At 37.7% G+C, this 9349-nt stretch overlaps 1 long non-coding RNA gene across 1 annotated transcript in view; it reads right to left on the minus strand.

The window, feature by feature from the left end:
- Positions 1-7954, minus strand: part of LOC131998128 (uncharacterized) — a 214003-nt gene extending 206049 nt beyond the window's left edge. Inside the window, exon 1 of the long non-coding RNA XR_009398590.1 lies at positions 6783-7954. This is a non-coding gene — a long non-coding RNA (uncharacterized LOC131998128). The remainder of the gene's footprint in view (positions 1-6782) is intronic.
- Between the last annotated feature and the right edge of the window lie 1395 nt (positions 7955-9349).

Consider the following 9349-nt stretch of genomic DNA (forward strand, 5'->3'; position numbering starts at 1 on the left):
AAATTCGGGAAAAAGTGTCTATGGGACTATCCCAACCTCCCATAACACCATTTTATGGCCATTGCAATATGGGGCTCAAATAAGAGGTATTTTTGAGTAAAACTCGAATCTGATACATATTTTCAGGGCCAAATGTCACTAAGTGGCCGCCCCATCTACCAAAACACCCCCGAAAACGGTCATGTTTGCCGACTATGGAAATATAAAGCTCAAATGAAAGGTATTTGGGAGTAGACCACTTATCTGATATCAACATTCGGGACCAACTGTTTAGGAGACGTCCTACACCATAACAACCCCCCAATAGGACGTATTTGCTCACCATGAAAATTAAGGTCTTAAAGAGAGTGGAGCTCGATATTAACAGTTTTTAAGGCCCTTACCCCAAATCTGACATATTTGCTGACATTTGTAATAAGGGGTTTAAATGAAAGGTATTTGAGCTTAGAAAACGAATTTTATTTTCAATTTTGAGGCCAATGGCAATATGGGGTTCAAATAATGGATATTTGAGAGACGAGCACAATGCTGACATATTTACGGGGCTAAGTTTTGGGGGACCACCCCACCTCCCAAGACACTCTAAAAACAGACATATTTACCGACCATATCATTGTGGGGCTCAAATGAAAGGTATTGGGAAGCAGAGCACGAAATTGATACTCACTTTCGAGACCGATTTTCTGGGGTTCTACTTCGCCCAAACTACCCACAAACAGCAATTATTTGAATCTTCGCCATCTTCGTAAACAGACATTTCGGTATTATCTGGGTGAAAGTTCAGACCTATAGGTCAAGCCCAGTGGTACGCTAACATTAAGACCGTTCGGCCTTTAATACCCACCACCGAAGGATGGGTGGTTTATTCATTTTGTCATTCTGTTTGCAACACATCGAAATGTCCTATATATATTCTCGTATTCTTGACCGTCGTAAAAATCTAAGCCATTTAGCCATATCCGTCCATCCGTTCGTCCCACCGTCCTTCCGTCCGTCTGTCGAAATCACGATAGCGGTCGAACCCGTAGAGCTAGCCGCTTGAAATTTTGCACAGTTACTTAGTATTGATGTAGGTCGTTGGGGATTGCAAATAGATCATACCGGTTAAGATTTTGATATAGCTCCCATATAAACCGATCTCCCGATTTGACTTCTTGAGCCCCTGGAACCCGCATTTTTTGTCTTATTTGGCTAACATTTGCATGTAGTGTTCTCCTTTGACTTCCAATATCTGTGCCTAGTACGGTCCAAATCGGTCTAAAACCTGATATAACTTCCATATAAACTGATCTACCGATTTGACTTCTTTAGCCATTAAAAGCCTCAATTTTTGTCCGATTTGGCTGAAATTTTGCCTCTAGTGTTCTGTTATGACTTTCAACAACTACATAAAGTACGGTCCATAACCATATCAACTAAATTTATTTTGTATAAAATTCTAACAGATCCCATGGTGGTGGGTTCCCAAGATTCCACCCGGCCGAACTTAGCCTATAGCCCCCATACCGCCAATTTAAGGTCATAGGCCCATAAAAGCCACATTTATTATCCGATTTTGCTGAAATTTGGGACTTTGAGTTATGCTAGGCCCTTCGACATTCTTCTTAAATTAGGCCCTGATTAACACAGATTTGGATACAGCTGCCATATAGACCTAGCTCTCAATTTAAGGTCTTAGGCCCATAAAAGACGCATTTATTCTTTGATGTCGCCGAAATTTGGTACAGTAAGTTGTGTTAGGGTCTTCGAAATCCTTTTTTTAATTTTTGGCCCAGATCGGTCCAGATTTGGATTTAGCTGCCTTATAGACCTATCTCTCGATTTAAGGTCTTAGGCCCATAAAAGGCGCATTTATTCTTTGATGTCGCCCCCTCGATTTGGGCCAGATCGGTTCAGATTTGGATATAGGTGACATATAAACCGATCTTTCGATTTAAAGTCTTGGCCCCATAAAAGGCACATTTATTGTCCGATGTCGCCGAAATTTGGGACTGTGGTTTGTGTTAGAGCCTTCGACAGCTTTCTTGAATTTGCTACATAGACCGATCTCTCGTTTTTAGGGTCTTAGGCCCATAAAGGGTGCATTTTTTGTCCGATTTTGTCAAAATTTGGGACAGTGAGTTGTGTTGGGCCACTCGAAATCCTTCTTCAATTTGGCCCCGATTGGTCCAGATTTCGTTATAGCTGCCATGAAGACCGATCGCTCGATTTAAGGTTTTGAGCCTATAAAATTCGCATTTATTGTCCGAATTACCTGAAATATGGGACACTGAGTTGTGTTAGGCTCTTCGATATCTTTCTTCAATTTGTCCCAAATCGGTTCAAATCGGTTGATGAAAGGTATTTACGAGTAGAATACGAATCTGATATCCAAATGTGGGATCACGTTTTTGGGGGGTCTACCCCTTCCAAAAACACCCCCCCCCCCCCCCCCCCAAACAGGACTTATTTACTGACCATGGTAATATGGGGCTTAAATAAGAGTTATTTGAGTGTAGAATTCGAATCTGATATTCAAATATGGGACCAAGTGTTTGGGGGCCGCCTCTCACCAAAAACATCCCCCAAAGGGGACAAATTTACGACAAATTGCGAGTAAAGTACGAATTTGACATCAATATTCGGGAAAAGGCCACCCCACCCCACAACACCACCCATATAATAAGAAGGTCAGTCAAGATCTTTTGAAATTTGTAGAAAAATTTAATGTAGATGATAAAATGTGGTCAGACCACTTTCCAATAATTCTGACTCTGAAAATGCTTACAAAAGAGAACAAATCAAAACTTTTACCTAAATTGCATTGGAACCCCAAAGGTTTAGCAAAATACCAATCCAAAGTATCATCAGTTTTACAAGATAGAAAACAAACAACAATATCGTTTACCTGCGGAGACATAGTAAAGATAATAAAAGAGGCTCACTATGATGTAAGTGTAAAAAGCCAAGAATTCACTCCAAAACAAAAATGGTTTAATATAACGTGCCATAAAACAAGAATACTTGTTCAGGCCACACTCAAGAAATACAGGGCCAACAGTAGCGAGGAAAATAGACTGGAGTATCGGGATCAAAGGCAAAAATATAAGGAAATCTGTCAAAAAGCTAAAGACTCTTACTATAAAATCATAGAAAGCAACCTAGAAAGAGTGCAAAATAGCAAAGAGTGGTGGAAAATTGCCAAAGAAATAAGAAACACGAACTACTATCAAGAAATTAAATCTTCTGCAGAAGATCTACAAACGCACTTCAAAAATCTATTAAATCCTCACCAAGAGCAATCAGACATCCAATATGCACACAATTTGCAATTTTATCACGAGCTGGACACGCCAATAACACTGTCGGAAGTCAAAAAAGTTTTGAGTAAAACAAAAGACCATAAGGCTCCTGGCGAGGATAGAGTGCCATACGAATTTTTTAAAAATGCACCAAATGATCTATTGGCAGAAATTGTGAATACGTTCAATACCTTGTACGACTCCGGTTGTGTTGATGAATCATTACTCAGGACTATCATTTATCCAATTTTCAAAAAGGGGGATAGAACCTTGTCGTGCAACTATAGAGGTATTGCATTTATGAATTGTATTGCAAAAATAATGATGGGCATACTTAATGAAAGACTGTCACTATGGTCGGAGAAACATAAGATACTAAATGAGTATCAAGCAGGTTTTCGTAAAAATTATAGCACGTCTGACAATATTTATAACCTATCCTCAATCGTACATTTGAATTTCAGCCAAAAAAAGAAAACGTATGCTTTTTTCGTTGACTTTAAGGCGGCGTTCGATAACATTTCAAGGAAAGCGCTCATATTCAAACTGCAATCGATAGGCATGTCAACGAAAGCTGTAAGATTTATCGAAAACGTTTATAAAGACACAACATCAGCAGTGTGGACCGGAAATGAATTGTCGGAATACTTCAATACTTCGTCAGGTGTCAAACAAGGATGCCTACTCTCACCGCTATTATTTGCTCTGTACCTAAATGACCTGCATGACACTCTAGAAGGCGGAGTTAACCTAAATGGATTAAATGTAAGATTACTTCTATATGCCGATGACATCGTAATACTAGCCGATGAACCAAATGTGCTACAACAAATGATCTACAACTTGGAAGAGTATTGTAAACTATGGACAGTCGAAGTAAATTTAAATAAATCAAAAATTATGGTATTTAGAAAAGGTGGGAGAATAGCCAGAAATGAAAACTGGACATTTAAATCGAATCCTGTGACGATAACATCGGAATATTGTTATCTAGGAGTAACATTAACACCATCCATGAGCTTTAGCAAGCATGTTGAAAAAAGGAATCAAGCAGCAAAAACTAGTATAAATAGCACATGGAACGACTTTCTAAAAAAACAGGATGTACCACTTCAATCTAAGTGGAAACTCTTTCTAGCCGTTAGCAGATCAATACAATCATACGCTGCGCAAGTATGGGGTTACAAACACTTTGAGGAAGTTGACAAGCTGCAGACATATTTCATCAAGAGAATGCTTAATCTCCCAGATTGCATACCAACATACGCCATAATGCTAGAAACTTCCATCGAAAATGGACATATATTTACACTAGATTTAAACATAAGATATGTGTTTAAAACTCTATTTGAGTACGACGAATCTCGTCTACCATTTCTTCTTTCAAAGAAAATACTGCAGAACAAATTATCCTGGGTAAAACGCCTAAATGAAATGGGAGCGGAACATGATATTGAGTGGTCAATAAACAATCTGAACAAAACAACTTGGAAAGAAAACGGAACTAAACTGCTACAAGCACTAAGAGTAAAGAATTATAATATATATATGTCGAGAAAGCAGAGCACAAGTAGGATATACAGAAATTTAGATCCTATGAAAGGAGCAAACTATTTAAAAACATCATATAAGATCGAAGACATAAGATGCATACTACAGATCAGAACAGAAACAACGATTCTAAATGGTAATATATACAGGAACAATGGATCCGAAATATGTTCGCTCTGCAACACAATGGAGATAGAAAACGTGGAACACTTCATAGGCCGGTGCCCGGTGTTAAAAGAAATTAGGAAAATATATTTTAACAAGGAAATATTAACAGAAAACGAAGTAATAAGTCTTCTTGATGGCGCAGTTGTAGAATGGACACGGCTTGCAAAATACACCAAAATGGCTATGAGATACAGGCTAAATCTGATAAATGAATTCAACTATTAAACTGAATATTATCTGTATATATATGTATAACAATAGCAAAACCCCATATGCAGACTAACGACAATATGTCATGTCTTAGAGATTAATATTAAGTATTTATTTATATATTGTACAAAATCTTACCACACATTGTATACATAAAGAATTATGAAAATAAATACTACTACTACTACTACTACTAATAAGAAGGTTTTTAAAGTGGAACACGAATCCGATATATATATTCAAGGCCAACTCACTGAGTGGCCTCCCATCCCCCAAAACACCCCCGCCGGTCATGTTTGCCGACTATGGAAATATGGGGCTAAAATTAAAGGCATGTGGGAGTAGACCACGAATCAGATATCAACATTAGGGGCCAACTGTCTAGCGGACGTCCCACCACCATAACAACCCCCAAATAGGACTAGGAGGAGTGGAACTAAATATTCATAGTTTTTAGGGCCAATACCACAAACCGGACATGTTTGCTGACTTTTGCAATAAGGAGTTTAAATGAGATTAGAAAACGATTTTGACATCGATTTGAGGGCAATGGCAATATGCGGTTCAAATAAATCATATATCGATATATGAGAATAGAGCACGTTGCTGATATATTTTCCGGGCTTAGAGTTTGGGGGACCAACCCAATCCCCAAAACACCCCTAAATCGGGTATATTTACTGACCATGTCAATGTGGAGCTTAAATGAGAGGTATTGGGGGGTAGAGCAAGAATTGATACCCATTTTCGGGACCAATTTTCTGGGGGTCTACCCCTTTCCCAAAATACCCCACAAACAGCAATTTTTTAGTGACCATCGCAATATGGGGCTCAAATAAAGGGATTTGGGAGTAGAATACAAATTTGACATCCAAATATAGGACTATGTATTTAGGGCATCAGCCCTTTCCCAAAACATCCCCAAAGGGAAAAAATTTTTCGACCATGCCAAATGAAAGGTATTTGAGATTAGAAAACGAATTTGATAACTTATTTTGTGGCCATGTGTTTGGGGGACGCCTCATCCTGTAAACTCCTCTTAAGCCAATGGCAATATGAGGTTTAAATAAATGGTATTTGAAGAAAGAGCACGATGCTGATATTTTTTCAGGGCCAAATGTCTGGGGGACCCCCTTCTAATGTCATGGGACCCACTATTTATCCACTTGTTCGTTAGCAATGACTTCTTCTGTCTCTAAGGATCCGGTCCATCCGGTACTGGTCTCTGTATTGTATCAGTTGTTAGTGCTTATTTTTCTAACTTCATTGCTATCTTCCGCCTCTCTTCTTTGTTTAAAAGCATATATCTCCAAGGGCTATAGTGTATCGAGTTGATTTAAGTGACTGTAACTTGGTTATTTGCTTGTTATTTTGTTTTCCAATCAAATTTAAAAGAAATGTGGTCATTTCCGTTTATATTTCGATATGGTACTTTTGAGATCATGACCATTTTTCTTTATGCCTTCTTTAAGTAATTCTTAGAGATTGCTCCATTGGGTCGTACAATGGTTCTTTTATGGCTGTTCTTCTTTTATGTTTCCCCACCCAAACATTCCTTTTAATGCAACTTACCAGCCAATGGCGCTTCTTTCCCAAAGTTTTTTTTTTTATCCTTTATCGATATTATCCGCCAGCAATAAAAATGTATTCCATTGAGATTATAATGCTGCACAATAGAATGAAATGAATCAATCAATTCTGGGTAAAGCAGCAAAAAATATCCTTTGCTGGTGATGAGGGTGGCTGGAAGTGAGCAAGTGAAAGTTTATCTAATGTTTTTTTTTTGTTTTTTGTCACACATAAACTATTTGAAAATTAAGTGGAGGGAGAGAATAACCACAAATAGAAAAGTGAATTGGTTTTTTATTATTTTTTGTATTTCACTTCCAATCACTGAGATATCCCTCAAAGGCGTTGGCATGTATTTTTTCTAATTTAAAACATTTGATACTTTTTTTTTGTGGAAAACTTTTAATTAAAACACATCACACTTTTTATATTCACTTTGCTTTCTTTTTTTGAGGGGGGAAAGTATCACTTGAACAATTTTAAAGCACTCTTGTTTAGTAGTTGTTGTTTTAATTATAATTTAATTGTATTTTGAAATTGAAAAACTTTGCTGTCATTTGATGAAAGTATGCGTTGTTGTTAGATTTCGCTTTTTTTGTGAAAATCACTGAACAACAGGCTCAGTTGACAACAAGTATGGCCACTGTTGGTCGACTGAATGACATGGGAGTTTTTAGAGCAACTCCCTGCCCATCACCGCAACAAGGGAAACAGGCGTTGGAACAACATTTGTCGGGAATTGTGTCATTTAAATGCAAATACTAATGATTATGAAGAACTTGGCGTTTAGTTGCGAAGCCTCTTGGTTGTTGTTATCCTTTTAATATTTGTTTTCTTTTTTTTTTTTTTTGCTCAATGAGAAGCACTCTTCGCTGTTTTTCACTCTTTTTATCCACTTTTTGGTTAGTGCACAAAATAATTATTTGATTGCACCATAAAAATTCAAATTTTCTTGTTTTTCTTGCACAAGAAAAATTCCAAGATAATCATGACACTTTACGGTTGGTTGCACCTAACCGTCTACTTTGTTACTTTGATTTCTTTTGCTTCTTCTTCTTCTTCTTTTTATTTTTCTACTATGATTTGTTTCTATTTTTGCACACTTTTTTTATTGGTTGGTTGCGAGTGCCTCAGAATTTGCCGTTGGCACTGAAGCGTTTTAATTTACATTTGAAATAGGGGAAGGAAACAAAAACAACAACAACATTGCTAACATATGCAAACTTGGCGATCCATTCGAAGGACCCGCATTGAATAGACAAGCAGCAGGCAAACTTGTTTGTTTGTTAGCTTTTCGAAATTTCCTTTTTTTTGCATATATGCACAGCGTATCCTTTTTAATGTCAATTGACATTTAACGTTATCGACTTAGAACCAATCTACTTTGGCACACTTATGTTTGTTATCGTTTTTTGTTTTCATTAATAATCCTTTCGAAATTTAATTTAATTTTTGTTTGAACTTTGTGTCTTCTTTTCTTCTTCCAACGATTTTTTCAAAATACTTCTACATTCCCGTTTTTGAAAATAGCCCACAACAAAAAGTGCTTAAGTCAACAATTTTCTTTTTATCCGTTAAAAGGTTCGTTACCATTCCCGGTTCGAAACATAATGATGAGCCAAGTGTTCGCCACATAAGTGTAAAGCTGTTTGATGGCTGCAATGCAAAACAGCTGCTGTGTCCGTATCCGCCAATGACAGTGTATGAGTGTCTGTGTGTGCGTGCTAGAATACAACTGTGCAACAATTCCTAACAAGCATCTTCGAACACGAACTTTGGGTGGATAAGAAAAACCCCATACAACCAATTGTTGGTTGTACTGATAAACGATGAATGTTATCAACGCGTAGTTTTTGCCATTGGTAGTAGGGAACAATTAAGCACAGATAAATATTAGAAAACACAAACACTCTTTTAACGGTGATCGATATATCGGGTTTGCTTTTTATACCCACAGGATGGCGGTATACTAATTTCGTCATTTTGTTTGTAATACCTCCAAATATGCGTCAGAGACCTCATAAAGTATATATATTCTTGATCGTCATGTCATTTTAAGTCGATCTAGCCATGTCCGTACGTCTGTCCGTGCGTCCGTCCGTCCTCCTAGCGTCCGTCCGTCCGCCTGTTTGTCGAAAACACGCCAACGTTCGAAGGAGTAACGCTAGCCGCTTAAAATTTTGCGCAAATATTTTTTATTAGCGTAGGTCGGTTGGGATTGTAAATGGTCCAAATCGGTCCATATTTTGATATAGCTGCCGTATAAACCGATCTTGGGTCTTGACTTCTTTAGCTTCTAGAGTGCGCAATTCTTGTCGGATTTGACTGAAATTTTGCACGTGGTATTTTGGAATCACTTCCAACAACTTTTCTTAGTATGGTTCAAATCGGTCCATGTTTTAATATAGCTGCCATATAAACCGATCTTGGGTCTTGACTTTTTGAGCCTCTAGAGGGCGCAATTCTCTTCTGATTAAGCTGAAGTGTTTTGTGTTTACTTTCAACAACTGCGCTAAGTATGGTTCAAATCGGTCCATATTTTGATATAGCTGTCAAATAAACCGATCTTG

Source organism: Stomoxys calcitrans, chromosome 5, assembly GCF_963082655.1.
Source record: "Stomoxys calcitrans chromosome 5, idStoCalc2.1, whole genome shotgun sequence".
NCBI classification, from domain to species: Eukaryota; Metazoa; Arthropoda; class Insecta; order Diptera; family Muscidae; genus Stomoxys; species Stomoxys calcitrans.